The sequence below is a fragment of the Rhinoraja longicauda genome, unplaced genomic scaffold, assembly GCF_053455715.1.
Source record: "Rhinoraja longicauda isolate Sanriku21f unplaced genomic scaffold, sRhiLon1.1 Scf002050, whole genome shotgun sequence".
Lineage (NCBI taxonomy): Eukaryota > Metazoa > Chordata > Chondrichthyes > Rajiformes > Arhynchobatidae > Rhinoraja > Rhinoraja longicauda.
The window spans coordinates 1-18,000 of NW_027603264.1; the positions used below are offsets into that span (position 1 = coordinate 1).

The window sequence follows — 18,000 nt, forward strand, 5'->3', positions numbered from 1 at the left end:
ATGTATAGTGTGTAATAGTTTATTTTTGTTTTTAAGCTGCAAGGCTAATCCAGAATATGGATTCATCTGCTTCACCATGTAACGATTTTTACAAGTATGCTTGTGGGGGGTGGCTGAACAGGCACATCATACCTGAAACCAGCGGCAGATACAGTATATTTGATATTCTGAGAGATGAGCTGGAAGTCATCCTCAAAGGTAAAGGACGGAATCAACCATGGTTGTATTTAAGTCAAGAATGTTTAAATGTCATATGTACCAACAACATAACAATGAAATATTCTAACTTACAGCAGCACAACAGGCCTGTAAATGCAATACACACAGATAATAAATAACAAACCAAAATGTATAAAATAATTAATAATCCTAATATTAGTGCAAAAAAGCCCAAAGTCCTCAATACAACCAAAGATTGTCCATAGTTCATAGTTGAGATTAGTATTGTGTGGAGTTCAAGAGCCTGATGGTTGCAGTGAAGAACCTATTCTTGAACCTTATGGTCTAATTAAAAATCCATATTCAAACCAGGCATGAATACAGGTGTGAGAAAACAAACAGCTGGAAGAACTCGGCGGGTCAGGCAACATCTGTGGAGGGAAATAGACAGTTGACATTAAAGGCCGATACCCTTCATCTGGACCAGAAAATTCAACGGTCCATGACCTTCCACAGATGCTGCCTGACCTGTTGAATTCTTCCAGCTGCTTTTGCACCAGACTTCAGCATCTGCAGTCTCTTGTGTCACAAGGACACAGGTGTTGACTCTGCTGCTGCACGCTCCCACTTACTAACTTGAAATATTAGACGATGCTTGGCAAGGGGAGTAATGGCCAAGAGTGCAGCTTTTTCAACTGACCCTACCCAGTGGCAAACTGACAGGATTAGATTCTCATCCCATTGTAATCTTGCCTTCTCCTACTCTCTGTTTACAGGTTCGTGTGCCAACAGGCTGCTCCAAACCTGTCAGTTTATTCCAGTGGATAATAGACAAATTACACTCCAATTTTTCCATTTTATATCGATGCATAATACTACACAAAGATGTTCCTTATTGAACTACACTGTATGTTTCCTTGTGTGTAAATATATCCAGTAAATAGTTTCCATGCATTTCTTCAGATCTTCTCATTCTGATGAGCACAAGCAGAGATCCAGTGCCAAACCCAGGCGTCAGAGCCTGCAGCAGCAGCGTGTAATTCTGCATGAAAATCATCACAAATTAACACAAATGTTTCAATCGCACAGACAGGGTTTACTATGCGAATCTCAACTTGTGAGCTTTCACTTATTCTATCATATTAACTGCAGCAGAATGCAATTCATTACCAATTACTACAGTTAAAAGCAATTTGTGAAATGCACAGATGTAGGGCTGGAATATGAGCCCGTGTCATAAGGTCATTTTCTTGCAGCTGAATAGATTGTTTGTTTGAACAGTTGTGTTTAATTTGGCTCTAATTTTACTTCTTTCACATTCTAGGTGTCTTGGAGAGACCGGATGATGGAGACCGTGATGCTTTTAAGAAAGCCAAACAACTGTATAAATCCTGTATTAATGACAGTAAGTTCAACTACTTATCATATGTTTTATTTCAATAAACCATTCCCATGGTGAGTATAGACACAAAATGCTGGAGTAACTCAATGGGTCAGGCAGCATCTCTGGAGGCAAGGAATAGTTTAGTTTAGCGATATAGCGCAGAAACAGGACCTTTGGTCCACCAAGTCCGTGCCGACAATTTACATTTATACCAAGCCAATTAACCTACAAACCTGTATGTCTAAATAGTTGACTAGGTGACATATCAGGTTGAATCCCTTTTTCAGACCATATACATACTTATATATGGAGTCACTCGATTTCTTTTGGATATTAGCCATGGCTCAGATGAGGATTTTCACCTCTGACTAAGAAGGTTATAGGTTGAACTATGAGATCGGAGTACTCTAACTATATTAAGAATGAAAGGGCTTCGAGGAAGAGAGTAAGTCCTCTTTAGGATCAGTGTGGTGATTATGTGTGCAACGCTAAGAAATGGTCGAGGTTGTAAATGAATGCTGCTCATCTGTATTTACCATGAAGAATGACTTGGAAGCTGGTGAGTTCAGGGGAGGGATCAGGGTAGGGACTTTAGCAAGGCCTCTGACATGGTCTCGCATTGTAGGCTATTAAGAATGTGAGAACACATGGAATCCAGGCTGAGCTGGCAAGTTGGGATACAACATTAGCTTGGTGTTTAGAGGTAGAGGGTGTGAGTGGAGGATTGTTTTTCAGATTGGTGGCCATTGGGATTGCTGCCTCATGGTTTGTCATGTATATTAATGATTTGGATGCGAGTTCAGTTGGCATGGTTAGTAAGTATGCATATGACCCCATTATTGGAAGTATAGTGGACAGTGTTAAAGGTTGGATAAGGTTACAATAGGATATAGATCAAGTGGGAAAATGGGCAAGAATGCATTTAATTTGGACAAATGGGAAGTGATGCCATTGATTAAGTTAACCCACGTGAGGACATGCACAGTGAATGGCAGGGCCCACAGGAATGTTGCTGAAGAGGGAAACCTTTGGATACAAGTACAAAGTCCCTGAAAATTGGAGCACAAGTAGAATGGGTGGTGAGGATGCACAGGAAGTGTCACTAGCCTAACGATCAATTGCTATGAAAGGTTGCTGTCCTGATCATCAAATAATACCAATCTACTCTTTGAGCCAAACCTTCACATTTTTGGTATAAACATAGTAGTTTAGTGTTAATGTAATTGAACAAACCTACTTCTGAAGGCAGACTCAAAGTGTTGGAGTAACTCAGCGGGCCAGGCTGCATCTCCGGAGAAAAAGGATGGGTGACATTTTGGGTCGGGACCCTTCTTCGAACTGAAAGTATGGGGGAGAGAACTGGAGGTAAGAAAAGGCCTGAACAAAGCAGGGCCGGCAACAGATGACCAAGGAAGGGTGGAGCCCACAATGGCCCATTGTTGGCTGGGGAAGAGGTGATGACGATGGGATACAGGGATGTGAAGAGTGGAACTAGTAGGATGACTAGGATGGGGGAGGCAGGTGTACAGGGGTTACTTGAAATTAGAGCAATCAACTTTCATACCACTGGGTTGTAGGCTGCCCGAGCGAAATATGAGGTGTGTTCCTCCAACATGCATGTGGCTACACTCTATTTCTGACTTTTAATGCCTCTCCTTCACACAGTGAATTGCCTTTTAAATCACTGCCTTTATTCAAAACTCATTTTATAATCTCATCTCAGAAACCCTATCATCCCAGCTCCACATCCCCCCATCAACCTTGTGCTTCTCAAATTCCACATCACACTCTCGCCCTCTGGAATCTTTGGTCAATGTACCGGTAGACTTGCCTATTCCCCACCAAGAACTTCCAGCACCTTAACTCCCAATACAAAACTGTTGTTTGTCATATACATTAATGATCTGGATGATGGTGTGGCAAATTGGATTAGTAAATATGCAGATGATACTAAGATAGGTGGAGTAGTTGATAGTGAGGTAGATTTTCAAAGTCTACAGAGAGACTTGGGCCTTTTGGAAGGGTGGGCTGAAAGATGGCAGATGGAGTTTAATGCTGATAAGTGTGAGGTGCTGCATTTTGGTAGGACAAATCAAAATAGGACGTACAGGGTAAATGGTAGGGAATTGAGGAATGCAGTGGAACAGAGGGATCTGGGAATAACTGTGCATTGTTCCCTGAAGGTGGAATCTCATGTGGATAGGGTGGTGAAGAAGGCGTTTAGTATGCTTGCCTTTATAAATCAGAGCATCGAGTATAGAAGTTGGGATGTAATGTTAAAATTGTACAGGGCATTGGTGAGGCCGAATCTGGAGTATGGTGTGCAGTTCTGGTCGCCAAATTATAGGAAGGATGTCGACAAAATGGAGAGGGTACAGAGGAGATTTACTAGAATGTTGCCTGGGTTTCAGCACTTAGGCTACAGAGAGAGGTTGAACAGGTTGGGTCTTTATTCTTTGGAGCGTAGAAGGTTGAGGGGGGACTTGATAGAGGTTTTTAAAATTTTGAGAGGGACGGACAGAGTTGACGTGGGTAGGCTTTTCCCTTTGAGAGTGGGGAAGATTCCAACAAGGGGACATAGCTTCAGAATTGAGGGACAAAGGTTTAGGGGTAACATGAGGGGGAACTTCTTTACTCAGAGGGTGGTGGCTGTATGGAATGGGCTTCCGGTGGAAGTGGTGGAGGCTGGCTCGATTTTATTATTTAAGAGTAAATTGGATAGGTATATGGATAGGAGAGGATTGGAGGGTTATGGTCTGAGTGCAGGTAGATGAGACTAGGTCAGGGAGAATGGTTGGCGTGGACTGGTAGGGCCGGACAGGCCTGTTTCCATGCTGTAGTTGTTATATGGTTATATGGTTATATGGTTAGAGGCCACAGTTTTAAGGTGAGAGGTGGAAACTTTACAGGAAATGGGCACGGCAAGATTTTTATACAAGTGCCTGGAACATGCTGCCAGGAATGGTGGTGGAGGCAGATACGATAGAGGCTTTTAGATAAGTGCGTGGATACAGATAGAGTAGTGGAATATGGATCACGTGCAGGCCAAAGGGATTTGTTAATTTGACATCATGTTTGGTTCCTGTGCTGTGCAATGGTCCAAATCATAACTGCTCCACAACCCACCATGCAACCTTCCAAATGTCCCAGCCCCACCTCACTCTCCCCACAGTTATTAATTTTTGATTCTTTTTGTTATTACCAACAGCTTTTGCGTTAAAAAAACTCTTGCAAATACTGCATGAGTACAGCACTGTTCCCATTCCCCCTCAATCATCCCAAAGGTTTTGCATCCAATTAAACACGGGCATCGTCGAGCTCCTGCTGTGTGGATGCAGCGTTTTGGGCAAACCGCACACGCTGGTTTGCCTCTGAGTGGTTAAGCTGCAGTGCACAAGTCAGCTTGTGGATGGATGCCAAAGCAATTGACGTCCCACTGGACTCCACGCTGTCCAGGGGCTGGAGCTCCTGTGGCCCAGGTCCCCAGACGCAAAGCCAGGATGTCAGATCTACTTAGCACAACTTGGCAGATGATCATTTTTCCAGAGTAAAAAAGTGCGGCACTGTGGCACAGCAGTAGAGTAGCTGCCTTACAGTACCAGAGACCCAGGTTCCATCTGTGCAGAGTTTGTACGTTCTCCCCGTGACTGCGTGGGTTTTCTCCGGGCGCTCCGGTTTCCTCCCACACTCCAAAGACGCACAGGCTTGTCGGCTAATCTGATTAGGTAAAATTGTAATTTGTCCCTAGTGTGTGTAGAATAGTGTTAGTGTGTGGGGATCGCCGGTCGGTGTGGACTCGGTGAGCCAAAAGGCCTGTTTCTGCACTGTATCTCTAAAGCTAAAAGCTAAGTGGGTTAAGTTTACTTTCCCTATATATTATGTAATCTCGATGTTTTCCATTAATTTCCAGTGGGTAAGTATTTATAAGTCCAAATTATTTGAAGAAATAATAAATTTGACAACTATTTAAATCCTTCCGACATGTTTTTGAATGCCTCTGTTGTTCAGGAGACAAAGGTCTGTGACAGCAGTAAGCTGCCAATAGGCTATGGTAATGTTCCTGGCTGAGACCCAGTCTCTGTGTGATATGTAGATAGCAACAGCCAAGCCATGAGGACAGTTGGACCAATACATGCAAATCATACCTCTTTCCCACCAAGAACTTCCAGCAACTCAACCCCCAAATACTAGAGGTCAACTTGTCGTCAATAGTCACGAAGATAGACACAAAATGCTGCAGTAGCTCAGCGGGTCAGGCAGCATCTCTGGGGAAAAGGAATAGGTGATGTTTCGGGTCGAGACCCTTCTTCAGACACTACTCATGTATATTGGGGTGACCAAATACGGAGAACGTCGGCACTCTCTTGAACTACGTCCACACCTTTGGCTAACAGACCTGTCATTTTTTAATGGAAGATAGACACAAAATGCTGGAGTAACTCAGCAGGTCAGGCAGCATCTCTGGAGAAAAGGAATAGGTGATGTTTCGGGTCGAGACCCTTCAGACTGAGAGTCCTGGGAGAGGGAAAGGAGTGATATGAGAAAGGTACAAAGAACTAATGAATGAAAGACATGCAAAAGGACAAATCAATTCCAGCAACGAAGATCAAGGAAAGGTGGAGCCCACAATGGTCCATAATGAGTGATAATGAGTGATGCAAACAGTGAAACTTAGCAGGACGACAGTGACACTAATACGATGGCTGGGCTGGGGGTGGAACGGAGAGAGAGAGATGCAAGGATTACTTGAAGTTAGAAAAATCAATACTGCTGGGTTGTAAGCTGGCCAAGCAAAATATATGGTGTGGTTCCCCCAAGTTCCATTGTCTGCCTAACCTTTGTGGGGAACAACATTGTTGTGGTGAAGTTCACCTAAAGATCATGATACAGCTTCTTTGGCAAAGCATGCTGCAGTTTTGCAACTTAACATTGAGGTCAACAATTTAAAATAATCAGCATTTCTAGTTTTGAATTTGTGGTGTCCACACATACGAAGTGAGTGTTGTTTCAACTTACACTTCCTCCCATCTGACATTTTGCTTCTTGTCCAATTACTGCTCTGTTTCACTTTTGTAATGTCAAGGTTAAAAAGGCTTTTCAGCGAAAATTGAGTTGTCTGCTAACAGGGCCACATCAAGCCAGCAGACTCGCTTAGAAAAACAGTGAGTTGCTTTGGGAAATGCTTGGCCTCACTTAGAAGAAGCAGTAAGTCATGAGTCCTCTGACCTGCAGAATTACCTGGAAGATAAGATAAACCTTTTTCTGTCAGAGTCATTTGAGATGGCCTGGTGCAACAAATGACCTTTGTTTTCAGCATGAAGAAGAATAGTCAACTCTTGTTTATAGATTGAGACTAGACCAAGTGGACCCGTTGGGCCCAAACCTCAGGAGAGTTGGTGCTACATCTCTCCTCCCACACTCCCCCCTCCCCTCTCCTCCCTCCCCCACCCCCCTCTGCCCCTCCCCTCCTCTCCCTCCCCTCTCCCTCCCTTCTCCCCCTCCCTCCCCCTCTCCTCCCCTCTCCTCCGCCCCCCTTCCCCCTTCCATCCCCCCTCCTCCCTCCTCCCTCCTCCCTCCTCCCTCCTCCCTCCTCCCTCCTCCCTCCTCCCTCCTCCCTCCTCCCTCCTCCCTCCTCCCTCCTCCCTCCTCCCTCCTCCCTCCTCCCTCCTCCCTCCTCCCTCCTCCCTCCTCCCCCCACCACTCCCCCTCCCCCTCTCCTCCCCCTTCCCTCCCCTCCACAGTTCCCCTCCCCTTCCTCTCCCCCCACTCCATCCCCCTCAACCCCCTATCCTCCCTCCCCCCTCCCTCCCTCCCTCCCTTCACCCCCCACCTCCCTCCCTCCCTCTCCCCCTCCCCACCCTCCCTAGGAGATAGATTTAAACTTTAAAATGTGAATAACTTAAAAAATATAACGCCAATTTCAATGAAACCTCTTCCGTTAGCACCAAAGGGACGACGGTGAGTAAGGTGGGCCTACAATTGTCGCGCTACCATGTACCGTTTTGGCTGTAGTTCAGGAACAAACAAACAAACAAACAAACAAGTGTTTTAGTATATAGATGGAATTGCAGGTGATCTCACTTCACTCCAGACCTTGAGTCCCGAATGGTACCAGGACCCCAGACTTTAGAATGTAGCTGCTGTAATGAGTTTAGTTTAGTTTAGTTTGGAGATACATTACAGAAATAGGCCCTTCAACCCACCTGGTCCGCCTGACCAGCGAATCCCACACACTTGCACTATCTGACTCATACTGAGAACAATTTACAATCTTTACCAAAGCCAATTAACCTACAAATCTGTACTTCTTCAGAGTGTGGGAGGAAACTGGAGCACCTAGAGAAAACCCACAAGGTCACTTGGAGAATGTACGAACTCTGTGCAGATTGCACCACAGTCAGGATCGAAGCCGACCCAGGTCTCTGGCGCTGTAAGCCAATGACTCTACCGCTGCACCTGACAAGCGTTTGAAACAAGCTTTCCCACGAGCTTTTGCAGCTATGAGACTCACTGTTTATTTGTAGTTTTATTATTATTTTAATAAATGTTTTTTTCTATTCATTATATATTGTTTGAGTGCTCTTCCATCATTGATGCGAATCCTCGAAAAATGTTCCTATCCTGTTCCGACGTTGCACTGTCTTCTGCTTTGATCTCTCCTCCCTCTCACAGCATCACAGAGCTTGCCTTGTGTTCTATTCCCTTCAGCCAGCAACACCCCTCTCTGTATCTTCACTCCTGTTTATTTCTAACATTGCTGAAATATAGTCTGATACCATACAATATGATACGATAGAACTTTATTTATCCCAGGAGGGAAATTGATCTGCCAACAGTCATATAAACACAAAATACATGAAACATGAAATTAAAGTGATGAGTGGAAAGGCTCGGGGATGTGCAAAAATTGGGGGGGGGGGAGCGGAGTCAGTCTCAGTCCACCCCATGACAGAAGGGGGGGAGTTGTAAAGTTTAATAGCCCCAGGGAAGAAGGATCTCCTGTGGCATTCTGTGCTGCATCTTAGTGGAACCAGTCTGTTGCTGAAGGTGCTCCTCAGGTTGACCAGTGTGTCATGGAGAGGGCAAGCTGTATTGTCCAGGATGCTCCTTTTACAGATAATGCTCAACTTTAGACTTTAGCGATACAGCGCAGAAACAGGCCCTTCGTTCACTGAGTCGGCGCCGACCAGTGATCACCCTGTACACTAGCACTATCCTACACACCAGGGACAGTTTACTAGACCAGTGTCACCCTGTACACTAGCACTGTCCTACACACCAGGGACAGTTTACAATTTTTACCAAAGCCAATGATTGTACAAACCTGTACCTCTTTGGAGTGTGGGAGGAAACCAGACCACCTGAAGAAAACCCACGCGGTCACAGGGAGAATGTCCATACGTCCATACAAAACTGTGTACAGACAGCACCCGAGGTCAGGATGGAAGCAGGTGGCTGGCACTGTAAGGCAGCAACTCTACCGCCGTGCCGCCCAACTGTTGAGCATTTTCTGTTGTGATGTAGATTCCTCTTTTTATGTTGCAGCTGTAATTGCCGAGCGAGACTCTGAACCTCTGTTAACTCTGCTGGATGCTGTTGGAGGATGGCCAGTTGCTGCACCCGACTGGGACGTTGTGGAGGGTATGAAGACTACTCCTGATTTGGGGAGACGTGGAATTGCAATGCTTTGTGATTTTGTGTTATTGCAGTACTGTAACTTACAACAGTAACTCTGATCATCAGCAATTCCAGCGATAGTCTACAGCACCAGAGGCACAGCTTTCACATGAGGGGTAATATTTAAAGGAGATGTGTGGAGCACATACTTTACACAGAGGTGGCTGCCTGGAACACGCTGCTGGGGATTACAGTGAAGGCAGTTGCAAAAGTGTCATTTAAGAGCCATTTGGATAAGCACATGAATGTGCAGGGAATGAGTGGATGGATATGCATTATGTACAGGCAGATAAGAGTTGGTTTTTGCATTAAGTCAGCACAGACATCGTGGACTGTTCCTGTGCTGTACAGTTCTATGTGGTACAACACTAGAATATCTTGGAAGAGAAAAGCGACAATTGTGGTATGAAAACCTTAAACTTGCAGCACAATTCCTGGTGATTTATTATTCCAGACATCCTGGTGAGAACATTGGGAACAAGCTCAGGCAGAACTGGCAAAGGGAAAACCTTTCCGGTTGAAGACCTTTCATCGGTTGTGTGTTTCCAGAAATGTTTGTGGTTACTTATGCCTTCCAGGATCTTGCAATTCTCTTCTAAACTGTAGCAAGGGTAGGCCAATCGTCTTCAATTTCTCTTCCGATCACAACAACTTCATCCAAGAACCTTGGTGAATCTCGGCTGCACTGATGCCAACATTAGTTGATCCTTTAGAAACAGAAAATAGGTGCAGGAGGAGGCCATTCGGCCCTTCGAGCCAACACCGCTATTCAATGTGATCATGGCTGATCATCCACAATCAGTACCCCGTTTCTGCCTTCTCCCCATATCCCTTGATTCCGCTAGCCCGAAGAGCTCTATCTAACTCTCTTTTGAATGCATCCAGCGAATCGGCCTCCACTGCCTTCTGAGGCAGAGAATTCCACAAATTCACAACTCTCTGGGTGAAAAAGTTTTTCCTCATCTCAGTTCTAAATGGCCTACCCCTTATTCTTAAACTGTGGCCCTTGGTTCTGGACTCCCCCAACATTGGGAACATGTTTCCTGCATCTAGTTTGTCCAATCTTTAAGAATTTTATATCTTTCTATAAGATCCCCTCTCATCCAAATTTCAGTGAATACAAACTCAGTCGTTCCATTCTTTCATCATAGGACAGTCCTACCATCCCGGGAATTAACCTAGTGAACCTACACTGCACTCCCTCAATAGCAAGAATGTCCTTCCTCAAATTAGGAGACCAAAACTGCACACAATACTCCAGATGTGGTCTCACCAGGGCCCTGTACAACTGCAGAAAGACCTCTTTGCTCCTCTCGTTATGAGGACCAACATGCCATTAGCTTTCTTCACTCCCTGCTGTACCTGCATGCTTACTTTCAGTGACTGATGAACAAGGACACCCAGGTCTCATTGCACTTCCCCTTTTCCTAATCTGACACCCACTAATCTCCTGTGTGGGACCATATCAAAGGCTTTCTAAAAGTCCAGATACACTACATCCACTGGCTCTCCCTTATCCATTTTACTTGTTACATCTTGGATATGGAGACCTGAACTGCACGCAGCACACCAAATGTGGTCTGAGAAAACAATCTCAACATGGCATTTTTATTTTTGTTCACCAACTCCTTTGAGTGACTTGGGCACTCAGAATGAGAAGTGATCCAAATGGCTTGACTGAATAGATATTGTAAGAATGTTTTCTTGGTTGTGGAGTCTAGTGCTACATGTAGAATAGAATAGAGTCATACAGTGTGGAAACAGGCCCTTCCACCCAACTTACCCATGCCGACCAACATGTTGCATCTACACTAGTCCCATCTGCCTGTGTTTGGCCAATGTCCTTCTAAACCTGTCCTATCCATGTATCTATCCAAGGTAGACACAAGATGCTGGAGTAACTCAGCGGGCCAGGCAGCATATCAGGAGAGAAGGAATGGGTGACGTTCCAGGTTGAGACCCTTCTTCAGACTCTGAAGAAGGGTCTCGACCCAAACGTCACCCATTCCTTCTCTCCTGAGATGCTGCCTAACCCAATAAACAATAAACAATAGACAATAGGTGCAGGAGTAGGCCATTCGGCCCTTCGAGCCAGCACCGCCATTCAATGTGATCATGGCTGATTATTCTCAATCAGTACCCCGTTCCTGCCTTCTCCCCATACCCCATGACTCCGCTATCCTTAAGAGCTCTATCTAGCTCTCTCTTGAATGCATTTAGAGAATTGGCCTCCACTGCCTTATGAGGCAGAGTATTCCACAGGTTCACAACTCTCTGACTGAAAAAGTTTTTCCCCGATGAGTTACTCCAGCATTTTGTGTCTATCTTTGATTTAAACCAGCATCTGCAGTTTTTTTCCTACACAAATGTATCTATCCAAATGTTTTTTTGTAAACATTGTGATAGTACCTGCCTCAACTACCTCATCCAGCAGCTCATTCCATATATCCACCTCCCTCTTTGTAAAAAAAGTCACCACTCAGGTTCCTAATAAATCTTTCCCACCTCACCTTAAACCAATGTCCTCTAGTTCTCGATTCCCCTACTCCGGGCAAGAGACACTGTGCGTCTAGCCGATCTATTCCTCTCATGATTTTGTACATCTTTATAAGATCACCCCTCATCTCGTGTGTTCCAAAGAATAGCCCTATCCTGCTCAACCTCTCCTGCTGACCTCTGGAGTTCACTCCCTAAACATGACACATTTTCCCTCAGCTCCTTAAAGGTCTACAAAGTTAACCTATTTGACCAAGTCTCCAGAGATCTGTTGCAATATCTTTTTGCACAGCTAGCAGTTGGATTTGGTTTGGTCGTACTCTTGAAATATTCCTTCAGCAATGACGAATGTGAAGGATCATCAAGACTACATGGATTGAATAGAAGAAGAAATAAGGGACCATGAGGCTACTGGACTAGCATGGGCCCCAGTCTGAGGGAGGTAGAAGAACAAATATATAAGCAGATGAATAGATTAGGCAGAAGAATGGGATTGCAAGGGAAAGGTAGATCAGCCATGGAAGAATAAACTTAATGAACCAAATAGCCTAATTCTGCTCCTATGAGCGATGAATTAGTAATAATAGAATTTCAACTTCCTGATTATTAACTGGGGTGGAATCAGTGCTTCGGATTAAAGGAAACTGAATTCTTAAATGCAACCAGGAGGTCATTTTTTGCTAGTATTTAGCAAGCCCGATGAGGAAATAGACTCTTCTCATCATAAAGACTGAGGTTCGGTGGCAATGGTACCGAGTGAGAGAGTAGAGAAAGCTCAGAGGAGATGGAATTAAGGTGCAACAAGTGATGAGGGGCCAAATGGAAGGATTATATTTTTCATGACATGCAGTTGGGGTCTTGCCTGTAAGGGTGGATGAGACAGAGATGCTAATTGTGTTTAAAAATGCTTGGATGAATGTCTGAGATGCCATTACCTATGAGGACTGAAGGCTGGAAAATGGAATTGGGCCAGATTAGTGTTTCCGAATAGCCTGAACACAATGGGCATTGGCTGTCGTCTGTGCCGTGAACATTTGTGATTCTATGTTTATTGTCTAACTGCCTCGTGTCCTGTGAAATCTTTGCTATTGAAAGGAACATTGTTTAGGAAGGTATGAACTTTATATTGGCTCTGCTGACATGACCATTATGCCAAGTTATTTTCAAAGCCCCGCCCCTCCCCACTTTTGATCTGTGTACTGTGTTAAAAGTCATCCGCGTTAAAATACTTGCTCTTATTTTCCTGTTTGTTCAGAGCCTGGTTGGAGTTTGGAAATCATCCTGCGACTGCTGAATGCAAACTACAGTAAGAGAGTAGTTGTGGACATGTCCGTGTGGACAGATAACAGGGACTCGAGTAGAAACATCATTTATGTAAGCCATTCATTCATTTTCGCCTTAATTCATTGATTTGAATGTTTGGATATTATTTTTCACATTGTGCAAGGAGGCAGCTTCTCTGGCCTTCTGCAAAGGCATGTGAGCAATACTCACATCCACGGGTACCTTGTACCTTGCTGCCTACGTAGGAAGGGTTTTAGAGTATGTAGTATATATATTTTTTAAAGCTTTATTCCAATGGGATCCAATTTTCCATTATTATACTTTTATCTAATGTGACAGTACTTATTATAAAAGCAATTTAATATGTTTAAAACCAACAATAAGCAACTTCCACATCATAACCTGGACATTGTCCATCCTGTTTCTTGGCATTTAAACCATGCAGTGGATCATTCCAATGCTGTTTGTGAATGTTTCGTGTGTTACGAGAGATTCAGTTGTGAGCTTCATATAACAATGTTCTTGGGATTTAAAAGACAAAATTTAAAAGACATTTGGACAGGTACGTGAATAGCAAAGGCGTGGAGGAGGCAGACACTGAGTGCTGGAGTGGCTCAGTGGGTCAGGCAGCATCTCAGGGGATAAGTCTCAAGAAGCGTCCCGACCCGAAACTTCACAAATCATGTTCTCCAGAGATCCTGCCTGACCTGCTGTGTTACTCCAGCACTCTGTGTCTTCTTTTGCCAACCAGCATCTGCAATTCCTCATTTCTACAAGGCTTAGAGGAGTATGGGCAGGCCGGTGGGACTGGTGTAGAAGGGGCATCTTGGTCGGCATGGACACATTAGGCCGAAGGGTCTGTCCTTTGTGCTGTACGACTCCATGACTCTCCATAATGCCATGCTGAAGTTGATGTGATCTGTTTCAGCTTGGGGCTCCCTACTGATATGCTCCAAGTCAGTGCTTCGTAAACTATTTCAGTGTCATTCACCCTTGAGTCTTTATCACAAAATTTCATTCACCCTCGACTAAATTTTCTTGGTAATTTTTGTCTTATTCTCCCTTAAGGATAGCGGAGTCAGGGGGTATGGGGAGAAGGCAGGAACGGGGTACTGATTGAGAATGATCAGCCATGATCACATTGAATGGCGGTACTAGCTCGAAGGGCTGAATGGCCTCCTCCTGCACCTATTGTCTATTGTCTATTGTCTATTGTGTATAGTTTTATATATAATTTATTTCGTCACACGAGCAAAAAACATAAATCAACTCATTTCTTATGTGTTTATTTTATTCAACTTTTTGAACATCCTAAAAATATGTAAAGAAAACTAGGAGTGAAAAAAAAGTTTAATTACCACTGGAGTTGGAAAATCATTCTATTAGAATGATTAAAAAAAAACATTCCAACGTCTAAACACTGGGCTTCAGCCCTATCCTACCCTTTCAGGATTTGACTACTTGGAAAAGTAACCTTTTCTTGGAAAACTAGCTCAAAAAACCATGGAGTATGTGATTTAATATATTAGTATCCAACTAATATAACTTTCTATAACTCTCCCCAATGAAAGCTCACAATACCTCCAAATATCAACGTGCCATATTTGGTACACTTCTCTCCAGAAGCTGGCTCTTCCAAATCCAAATATATTTTAAAAGTTGTGCATGTGTACAGACATGTATCTGTCACATGCATGTTCACAACATCATCACAACATTGTCCTATTCTCCAAACTAGGAGTGACAAAAATATTAAGAACAGAAAAATTATTAGAATTTTTCTAGTTTCCGTAAAGTAAAGTTAGTAAACAATTGTCTTAGAACTTAGAATTCGATTCTTAGAAACAATGTTTTCTTATTGTGTATGTTTACCACAAATAAATGACAAGCAGTATACTTCTACACATATCATCAATGACTAGGATGTTCCTGTATTATTATTAATATAATATAACATGTTGAAAGGCTGGAGCAATTAGTCAGAGAGTCAGAGTCAGAGAACTTTTTCAGTCAGAGAGTGGTGAAGGTGTGGAATTCTCTGCCTCAGAAGGCAGTGGAGGCCAGTTCGTTGGATGCTTTCAAGAGAGAGCTGGATAGAGCTCTTAGGGATAGCGGAGTGAGGGGGTATGGGGAGAAGGCAGGAACGGGGTACTGATTGAGAGTGATCAGCCATGATCGCATTGAATGGCGGTGCTGGCTCGAAGGGCTGAATGGCCTACTCCTGCACCTATTGTCTATAATATAATATAACATAATATAATATAATATAATATAATATAATATAATATAATATAATATAATATAATATAATATAATATAATATAATATAATATAATATGTATTATATATATATATAATTAAATATATATTTTTTAATATATTTAAATATAGCAAATATATAAAAACATTTGCTATATTTGCTCCTAGCAAGTTATATTATGCTAGGAGCAAATATAACTAGCAAATAATTATATTTGCTATATTTACCAGTTAAATGTAGCACATATAACTGGTTGCTATATTTTAGACTGGAAAACATGCACTGTGTAGCGGCCAGCTTCTCGTCTATCAATTAGCTCCCAAGCTGCCACTTGCATAGACCAGGCGAAACGATAAGCTTAATGACACGAGCAAATAATAACAGAGACCGTCCTCGATGTTTGAATAGTTAGTCATCTTTATTTTGAAGGTGCAATAAACATATTGGCATATCTCTTGTCATCGACTGGTTATTGATTTGCTAGGTAAAATTCCATATCTTACCACAGTCTATGCGATCGATACGAACTGCCAGATATAACTTCGGTGGAATCTGTATTAATCTTCTTGTCAATAAGATCTACAACCGATTTCATCTTGGCTAATGAATCTTTTGGCCGAGCCTTTGGCTGAACCTCTTGGCTCACACACTCTGCTCGCACTCTAGTTCCGCCCAGCCCCTACATAAGCATCGCATTAACTCTATAATGTTCAAACTACAGCAGGATCAAGGTAATAATAATAATATACAAAAATAACTAATAAACGCAAAATGGCTCCTACACACCGGCCCCTAATTGTTATAAGTGTATAGCGCAACAATTACTAATACAAAAAAAAGGAGGAGCCAAAGAAAAAACTCCATACATAATCAAAGCATGCACTATACATTGGCATCTAATTTATTACAGTATTTATTCAATCAACAAAATCATCAGTCCATGTTAAGTCAAGTATCAGCTTCCAGTAGCAGACACATCTTGGTTATCGTTCTTTCCAAGATATTGTTCTTAGTCTGCAGCCGACCAGTGTGCACGATCCCACATGCGTCCGGTATGGTCTCCAAAATTTTGCCCATCAGCCAGAAGGTTCAGCCTCCTTCTTTTCCAGTTTAAGAAGCGGTCTGCCATTAGTCCACCAGCTTCATCTGCGGGATTTTCCTTTGTACTAACATATCTCCATTGCGATACGTCAGTAACATCCTTCTCGAAAGCGATTCTGTTAGCTACAAATGTCTGAAATCATTTGTTTTCATTGTTGATGTATTTAAGCACTGTTACACTTACCCATTACAAATGTATCATGCACTTTCTTACTGTGATTTTCCAGTCTCAGATATGAAACAGTGCCGTAACCACTTTCACTTGCGTCTGAGAAGTGGTGTAGCTGTACATTTCTGATTTGTCCAAAGTTGGTAGGCTTTATGCACTGGTCCACCTCAAACTCCACAATCTTGTCAAGATCCGTCAACCATCCTGCCCACTTCTGATGGAAAGTTTGGGATATATTGTCATCCCAACCAAGCTTCTCCTTGCAGAGTTCCTGCATAATCAACTTAGCAGGCAGAGTAAATGTTGCTAGAAATCCTAAAGGATCGTAAATAGAGCCAACTACTGACAGGATGCCATGTATGTAGCATGGTCACTCCTGTATAGCAATTTTGAACTTGAACCTATTCTGCTCTCTCCATCGGCAGATTGTCCTGATCCAAGTCCAACTCCATGATCTCTTTAGCCCTACTTGCTTGAGGAATGGATGCTAGTACAGCACGGCTATTACTGATCCATTTCCATAGCGTAAATCCTCCCATTTGGCAGATGTCAGTCAGGTCTTTTACCATCCGGACTGCTTCTAGTTCCGAAGGCATGGACTTCAAACAGTCATCTACATAGAAGTTGCTCTTCACCATGTCTACCACCTCTTCCGAAAAATGTGCTTCGTTGTCCTCAGCAATCTTTCTCAATGCAAAGTTTGCACAACTTGGTGATGACACGACTCCGAAAAGATGTAACTTCATCCGGTATTCCACAAGATCTTGCTGCACATCACCGGCGGGCCACCACAGAAATCGCAGATAGTCAACATGCTTTTCCGATACCTTGACCTGATGAAACATTGCTTCAATATGCGCCATCAAAGTAAAGGCTCTTGTTTGATGAGTGAGTTAGTTAGGTCTGGACCCTGTAGCAGCTGGCAGTTAAGTGATGTCCCCTTAAATACTGCCGCACAGTCAAAGACCACTCTTAAGGTTCCTTTCTTCGAGTGATACACCCCGTGATGAGTGATGTACCAGAGTTTCCCATTATTACGGTTCAGCTGGTCCATTGGTACCCTTTCAGCATAATCACTATTGATAATTTCCGTGAGGAAAGATGTGTATTCACTGCAAAATGTTTCATCCTTATTAAACTTGCGTTTCAAGCTCTGGATACGCTGCTCTGCAATGCAACGATTGTTAAGCATGCTGGTATTCTCCTGCTTGAAAGGTAAGTCCAAACAATAATGTCCATCTGCCATCATTGCCGAACGATTCATAATATCCATGAACTTTACCTCTTCTCTCGACATTTCTTCCTTGTCCTTACTGGATTCTTCATTGAAGTCATAGTTGTATTGTTTGACCAGAAGTTCCTCCAGATTAACAACGGATATTCGATCAATAACCACTGTAGGAAAGCCTTTTCCAACGCTGTTGTCATGGTCCTCTCTCAGTGGACCACAAACAACCCATCCCAACAAGG

The 18,000-nt window shown here is 43.2% G+C and overlaps 1 long non-coding RNA gene across 1 annotated transcript; it reads left to right on the plus strand.

Moving 5' to 3' along the window:
* Positions 1-60: 60 nt before the first annotated feature.
* Positions 61-13,065, plus strand: LOC144591810 (uncharacterized). The gene is made up of 4 exons (XR_013547023.1): positions 61-198; positions 1,484-1,564; positions 9,089-9,184; positions 12,972-13,065. It is a non-coding gene; the product is annotated as an uncharacterized LOC144591810 (long non-coding RNA).
* The last annotated feature ends 4,935 nt before the right edge of the window (positions 13,066-18,000 follow it).